The sequence below is a fragment of the Bos indicus genome, chromosome 22, assembly GCF_029378745.1.
Source record: "Bos indicus isolate NIAB-ARS_2022 breed Sahiwal x Tharparkar chromosome 22, NIAB-ARS_B.indTharparkar_mat_pri_1.0, whole genome shotgun sequence".
Lineage (NCBI taxonomy): Eukaryota > Metazoa > Chordata > Mammalia > Artiodactyla > Bovidae > Bos > Bos indicus.
Genome location: NC_091781.1, coordinates 47,487,029 through 47,495,414, shown reverse-complemented (window position 1 = coordinate 47,495,414; position 8,386 = coordinate 47,487,029). Strand labels below are relative to the sequence as shown.

Genomic DNA, 8,386 nt, shown 5'->3' with positions numbered 1-8,386 from the left:
CACCATTCTGAGCTCTTAAGAGAATATTCAAAACAAAAAATGTCTTTCTCTAGGCCTTCTGAGAAACTTGACCAAAATTATAAATTATTCAAGGTTCCTATTGAGCAGTGGTGTTTTTCTGTGTTACTGTCTAGAGAACAAACCAAATGAGAACTCTGGAACGAGAGTGCTAACTTGAAACACACTTATTAGCAAGTGGGGACCCTGGACAGCAGCACGGTTTCCTTATTTCCTGTACACCCCCATTCACCGTGCTTTTTGCCAACTATTATGGCAAATGCATTGGGGGTGCGTGGCTATACCTGACAACATATACTTAAAGATCCTCTCAAGGAGATTCCTCCAGTTGACTGCAAACCCTTCTATAAAAAGTTGGCAGCTTCTGTGAACCTAGAGAAGACAATGTCTCTCTGAATGCTCAAAACTGCAAGTTTCTTTTGGGGAAAAAAAACATTAACTTGAAGGTCTATTTTATTGGCAACTTATAATGCAAAGTATTTTATTTTTAAACATTAAATTTAAAAACAAGATAGCCTAGGTGAAATAATAAAGTTTCCCAAAGCTGAATGTGCTCATCTGGAGCTCAGTTTTTCTGTTTGAAGTACAAAAAAACAACTTCCTAAAACTCCTAGGCAGGAAACTACTGTTTTGATGATCGGTGATTAGATGAACTGATCAACCTCAGTTGGTAATATCCCTTTTTTATTCCTTGGTAAGGGTTTAAAAAATTCTGTAACACGCATTTTTCTTTTAGTCTTACACAGATAATTTCATTCCAAAAGTCTCCTGAGAGGCGTATACCATATACAGGAATCCATCTTCATCCTTCTCGCTTTCATACACTTCACAAATCGGAGTGGACACACTCACCATGCTATGTCCATTCACTAACAGGAAGAAGGCTTATCAGCATTGAGCTGTAAGCGCCTTCTTATTATCTTGATGAGCTCACTCATGTTGACATGATCAGGCACCAGAAACTTTGTTTTATCCAGGACAGGAAGCTGTTTCTCACCTTTGTATCGTTCTATTATTACCGGGATTTTGGTAGGATGCTGCTCTCGGATAAGTCGGACATCTTCTACTCTTTGTTCGAAGGTTCGGCGCTGTTTGAAGGTTTTCTCGGACGGCATGGCGCTGCAGGCTGGGTGGGGGCGGCGAGTTGGAGGCTGCAGGCGGCGGCAGAGGCGGCGACAGCTCCGACAGAAAAACATTTTTTAAAGTGTTTTCTCTATTCAAAATCTGTGACAGTGTTATTATTATTCTAAGACTGTTGTACAGTTGTCATAGCTTAGAGCAAATGATGGGATATTCTGATTCTGTCAGCTTTGCGGTCCTTGAGAACTAGGATTGTTGGTTCGGAATAAAGGGTGCAATCCCCTAGTAGCTCTAGTCCTGATACACTGTGTTCCCTTAAAAGAAACTAGGACTTGGAGAAATGGCTGATTCCAGGTCTGGACTAGGAAATGTATAAGATGAACTAGAGCGTCTTGACGTAGCACGAGCAGGAAGGCCATCAGAGACAACTAGAGGGACAGACAAGTCTCAGGGGCCATTCTGAAGAGGCTCCCACAAGTCAAAGGTAAGCAGTTTGAGCCTTAATGAGAATAACATTGAAATATATTTAAATCCATGATGTCACAGTGGTATCTAAAAAGAAAGCTAACTGGTCACCTTCTGAGGATGCCAGGTAACCAATTCTTTATTATGAAAACTGTGAATAAAAACAAAGAATCGAATGTTTGTATTGCTTCTCCTTTATGAATTGCAACCAAGTAAACGAGAGGAAGTATTTCTTTGTGAAATGCTTCTAGCTCATAAATACAAACAATGTGATAGAATATCACCATTTTAACTACCTCAAATGAATCAGTTAACCTAGGCATTGAGTGAGCACTGACAACTACCAATATTAAAAGAAAATGAAAACCAGATATTATGTACCCCCTGGTGAAAGAATATATCACCACTTCATCTTGTCAAAGAGACGGAATCTGAGTCTCATCAACCCCCTGGATCTGGTAGCCAATCCATGGGAAAAACCCAGGATAGGGGAATATGCTGGCCTGTACCGCATGTAGTGTGGTAGAAGTCCAGGCTGGAGCAAACTGCACAGATTAAACAGCTTAGGTACTTCAGCAGATATACTGTGAGCAAATGAAGGGGACAGAACGGGGATATACCAAGTCAGCAGAGGGAGCCGACTACCCTACTGTGCCCTTGGTTGGTAAAACCATAAAGTAACACAGGAAGGTTACACAGGAAGGTTAGAGGGAGAGCTGGAGGCTGTGATTAGTGTGGGGCACCTGGAGAATACTTTACTGAGTGTTCTGTTCTTTTTTTGGGGGGGGGGGTACTTACTTTTTTATTTAGATGCTCCAGGTGTTAGCTGAAGCACGCGGCATCTTCGTTCTTTGTTACAGCATGCGGGATCCTTAGTTGCGGCATGCGGAATCTTTAGTTGGGCAGGTAAACCCTTGGTTGCGGCATGTGGGATCTCGTTCTCTGACCCGGCCCCCTGCATTGGAAGCTCAGAGTTTTAGCCACTGGACCACCGGGGAAGTTCTCCCAAGTGTTCTGTTATTGCGTGATGCTAAGTTGCTTCACTCATGTCTGACACTTTGAGACCCTATGCACTGTAGCCCTCCGGGCTCCTCTGTCCAGGGGATTCTCCAGGCAAGAATACTGGAATGGGTTGCCTTGCCCTTCTCCAGGGGTTTTTCCCAATCCAGGGATCAAACCCACAGCTCTTATGGCTCCTGCATTGGAGGCAGATTCATTATTACTGCTGAGCCAGTGGGGAAGCCCATTCTATTGTTAACACACTACTATACTTGTTTTAACATATATATAGCCAACCCATTCAACCATCCATCAACTCACCTTAATTTTACGTTTCAAAGTAAATTACAGACATTTGTGTACTTCCCTCAAAGTACTTGGGTACTGTATACCATTAACCAGAGCTTAGTATTTATGTACAGCTTTTATCTTTTGATGTAAAATTTACATAAAATTAAATACACAAAGTTTTAGTGTACATTCACTGAATTTTTTTACAAATACATACAACCATGTAGCTCATATTAAGACAGACATTACCATCATCCCCAAATTCCCTCATGTTCCTTCTAGTTCTCTAAAACCTGAATGTATTTTTTCTCAAATGATTAAATTCAAGAACAAAATTGATTTCTTTTTGAATGAAAAAAAAAAAGCTTGTTTCACTTCCTCTTTCCTTCCCTTGAGGTTAGCTTTTGTAAACATAATATACACTAAGAATCTCACTTTGGATTATCGCTAGTAGTACTGAGAGGAAGTCTAGAATGGTGGTTAAAATTTTGGAACCAGACTGCCTGGGTTTGAATCCCAGCTCCTTTCCTTATCAATGGTGTGAGATTTCTTACATACCTTCTCTGCCTTAATTTTTTCCTTTGAAAGTTAGAGGTAATAATACCTTCATCAAAGGGCAGTTCTGAGGATTAAATGGGGTAGGATAGTTGGCCCTCTGTATCACAGTCCTCTGCGGATTCAATCAACAACGGGTTGAAACTATTTGAAGAAATTCTAGAAAGTTCCAAAAAGTAAAACTTGAGTGTGCCACATGCTGGCAACTATTTGGATAGAATTTACATTATGTTTACAGTTATTTACATAGCATTTGTGTTATTTTAGGTATTATTAATAATCTAGAGATGATTCAGAGTATATATGAGGATGTGTGTAGGTTTTATGCTAATATGAAACCATTTTCTCTTCTCTTCTTTTCACAGCTATTTGTAAGGCCTCCCCAGACAGCCATTTTGCTTTCTTGCATTTCTTTTACATGAGGATGGTCTTGATCCCTGTCTCCTGTACAATGTCACGAACTTCATTCCATAGTTCATCAGGCACTCTATCTATCAGATCTAGGCCCTTAAATCTATTTCTCACTTCCACTGTAAAATCATAAGGGATGTGATTTAGGTCATACTGAATGGTCTAGTGGTTTTCCCTACTTTCTTCAATTTAAGTCTGATATTGGCAATAAGGAGTTCATGGTCTGAGCCACAGTCAGCTCCTGGTCTTGTTTTTGCTGACTGTATAGAGCTTCTCCATCTTTGGCTGCAAAGAATATAATCAGTCTGATTTTGGTGTTGACCATCTGGTGATGTCCATGTATAGAGTCTTCTCTTGTGTTGTTGGAAGAGGGTGTTTGTTATGACCAGTGCATTTTCTTGGCAAAACTCTATTAGTCTTTGCCCTGCTTCATTCCATATTCCAAGGCCAAATTTGCCTGTTACTCCAGGTGTTTCTTGACTTCCTACTTTTGCATTCCAGTCCCCTATAATGAAAAGGACATCTTTTTTGGGTGTTAGTTCTAAAAGGTCTTTTAGGTCTTCATAGAACCGTTCAACTTCAGCTTCTTCAGCATTACTGGTTGGGGCATAGACTTGGATTACTGTGATATTGAATGGTTTGCCTTGGAAACGAAGAGAGATCATTCTGTTGTTTTTGAGATTGCAACCAAGTACTGCATTTCGGACTCTTTTGTTGACCATGATGGCTACTCCATTTCTTCTGAGGGATTCCTGCCCGCAGTAGTAAATATAATGGTCATCTGAGTTAAATTCACCCATTCCAGTCCATTTTAGTTCGCTGATTCCTAGAATGTCGACACTCACTCTTGCCATCTCTTATTTGACCACTTCCAATTTGCCTTGTTTCATGGACCTGACATTCCAGGTTCCTATGCAAAGATATAAACATATGAATGCAGAGTTCCAAAGAATAGCAAGAAGAGATAAGAAAGCCTTCTTCAGCAATCAATGCAAAGAAATAGAGGAAAACAACAGAATGGGAAAGACTAGAGATCTCTTCAAGAAAATCAGAGATACCAAAGGAACATTTCATGCAAAGATGGGCTCAATAAAGGACAGAAATGGTATGGACCTAAGAGAAGCAGACTATATTAAGAAGAGATGGCAAGGATACACAGAAGAACTGTACAAAAAAGATCTTCACGACCCAGATAATCACAATGGTGTGATCACTGACCTAGAGCCAGACATCCTGGAATGTGAAGTCAAGTGGGCCTTAGACAGCATCACTACGAACAAAGCTACTGGAGGTGATAGAATTCCAGTTGAGCTATTCCAAATCCTGAAAGACAATGCTGTGAAAGTGCTGCACTCAATATGCCAGCAAATGTGGAAAACTCAGCAGTGGCCACAGGACTGGAAAAGGTCAGTTTTCATTCCAATCCCAAAGAAAGGCAATGCCAAAGAATGCTCAAACTACCGCACAATTGCACTCATCTCACACACTAGTAAAGTAATGCTCAAAATTCTCCAAGCCAGGCTTCAGCAATATGTGAACCGTGAACTTCCTGATGTTCAAGCTGGTTTTAGAAAAGGCAGAGGAACCAGAGATCTAATTGCCAACATCCGCTAGATCATGGAAAAAGCAAGAGAGTTCCAGAAAAACATCTATTTCTACTTTATTGACTATGCCAAAGCCTTTGACTGTGTGGATCACAATAAACTGTGGCAAATTCTGAAAGAGATGGGAATACCAGACCACCTGAACTGCCTCTTGAGAAACCTGTATGCAGGTCAGGAAGCAACAGTTAGAACTGGACATGGAACAACAGACTGATTCCAAATAGGAAAAGGAGTACGTCAAGGCTGTATATTGTCACCCTGTTTATTTAACTTACATGCAGAGTACATCATGAGAAACACTGGGCTGGAAGAAACACAAGCTGGAATCAAGATTGCCGGGAGAAATATCAATAACCTCAGATATGCAGATAACACCACCCTGATGGCAGAAAGTGAAGAGGAACTACAAAGCCTCTTGATGAAAGTGAAAGTGGAGAGTGAAAAAGTTGGCTTAAAGCTTAACATTCAGAAAACGAAGATCATGGCATCCAGTCCCATCACTTCATGGGAAATAGATGGGGAAACAGTGGAAACAGTGTCAGACTTTATTTTTTTGGGCTCCAAAATCACTGCAGATGGTGACTGTAGCCATGAAATTAAAAGACGCTTACTCCTTGGAAGGAAAGTTATGACCAACCTAGATAGCATAGTCAAAAGCAGAGACATTACTTTGGCAACAAAGGTTCGTCTAGTCAAGGCTATGGTTTTTCCTGTGGTCATGTATGGATGTGAGAGTTGGACTGTGAAGAAGGCTGAGCGTTGAAGAATTGATGCTTTTGAACTGTGGTGTTGGAGAAGACTCTTGAGAGTCCCTTGGAGTGCAAGGAGATCCAACCAGTCCATTCTGAAGGAGATCAGCCCTGGGATTTCTTTGGAAGGAATGACGCTAAAGCTGAAACTCCAGTACTTTGGCCACCTCATGCGAAGAGTTGACTCATTAGAAAAGACTCTGATGCTGGGAGGGATTGGGGGCAGGAGGAGAAGGGGATGACAGAGGATGAGATGGCTGGATGGCATCACTGACTCTATGGACGTGAGTCTGAGTGAACTCTGGGAGTTGGTGATGGACAGGGAGGCCTGGCGTGCTGCGATTCATGGGGTTGCAAAGAGTCGGACACAACTGAGTGACTGATCTGATCTGATCTGAAACCATTTTATATAAGGGACTTGAGTTTTCATGATTTTTGGTATCCTTGGGGTTCTGGAACAAATGCCCCATGGATTCCAAGGGACTACTATATATGTAAAGCACTTACAACAGTACTTGGTACATAGCAAACATGATCTATGTGTTTGTTATTATTAAATGACCATTTAAATTTACATTTGTTTTTAATTGGAGGATAATTGCTTTACATTATTGTGTTGGCTTCTGCCATATATTAACAAGAGTCAGCCATAGGGATACATATGACCCCTTGCTCCTAAACCTTGCTCCTACCTTCTACTCCTTCATAGCCCTCTAGGTTGTCACAGAGCAACAGATTTGAGCTCCCAATTAAATTACCATTTCACACTATGTATCATTTCTTTTAAGAACTATTTTCATGATTGTCTTCAGATTTAAAATTACATTAACAAGAATAATATTAACAACAATTCTTTAGACTTTACTAGATTTGAAGGTATATTGCAGGCATCCAATAACTTAACTATGGGTTGTCCTTACAATCTGGAACCATTTGTTCTAGAACCCTTCAGATACCATCCATCTAGTATAGCTCCCATGTGGTCTTGAGGAAACCTTCTCTGTTTAGCTTTCTTTTCTTTGAGCTGTGAGACTTATACAGGGGATTTTCAGACTCATCACAGGAACTGCTTGGTTATAAACTAGGTTATTCACATGAAAACTTGTGGAAGTCTTCAGGAAGCTGATACTCTACATATGCCTATGATTGTTGTTATTTATTGTTCTCCAAATGAATCAATCCTTTTCGTCAGCCTGGACATACTAACTTTAGCAGACGTGGTCAGCTTGCAGATCATCCATTACTGCCTGGGTGTGTGCTCAGTTGATCAGTCACATCTGACTCTTTGAGACCCCATGGACCATACCCCTTTAGGCTCCTCTGTCCATGGGATTCTCCAGGCAAGAATACTGGAGTGGGTTGCCATTTCCTACTCCAGAGGATTTTCCCGACCCAGGGATCAAACCCACCTCTCTTGCATCTTCTGCATTGGTAGATGGATTCTTTACCACTTCGTCACCTGGGAAGCCCACCATCCCTTTCTGGTGTCTCCTTTTTTCTCCTCCCTTGAGTCATCTTCCCCAAGGATGCCTCCATATCCACCACCACCTTCCAGCCATCTCTCCTGTACTACATGGTCACCTGCCATTATGGCAGCTTCAACTATCCAAGACTCTTACAGGGGCTGGATCTACCAATTCTCTGTAAGGGAGCAGGAACATTTCTACCATTTCTTTGAAATCATCAGTTGTGCAGCTATGGAATTTAGGGCAGTCATTTGGAATTCTGTTTGATTTTTACCTTGTGCATGTTTACTCATCTGCGATCAAACCTCTGAAGTTCACTAACAGAATGTGCAGCAGAAACCATAGCCCATCAAGATGAACTTTTTGGATAATGTTAAAATTATCCTTAATTTCTTCTTTCTCTCAGTCGAGGGAACCTACATTTAAAGTTACAAACCGCATCAAAGCTAATCAATACATCAGATTGGATTTTAATTTGTACATTTCATGTTCTTTGCATATATGATAAAGACCTATCACAATCATATTAAAATTTTCAAATATTCAGTTGAATCTTATTTTTACTTTAAAATTTAAAGTGTCTAATATATAAAAATGTGAATTCATAGTAATTCTAGCAAACTGGCAGGAAACAGGCCTTATGACGGGGCTCCAAAACACATCTGTGATGTTTCTCCATCTACAAAAGTTTAAGTGAGTCATGTCTGTAGAAGGGTTAGACTTTTCCTTCCCTTTCTGTTGCTTCTCT

At 40.7% G+C, this 8,386-nt stretch overlaps 1 pseudogene; it reads right to left on the bottom strand.

The window, feature by feature from the left end:
* Window positions 1-469: 469 nt before the first annotated feature.
* LOC109576377 (microtubule-associated proteins 1A/1B light chain 3B pseudogene) lies at window positions 470-1,201 on the bottom strand (annotated as a pseudogene).
* Window positions 1,202-8,386: the final 7,185 nt, after the last annotated feature.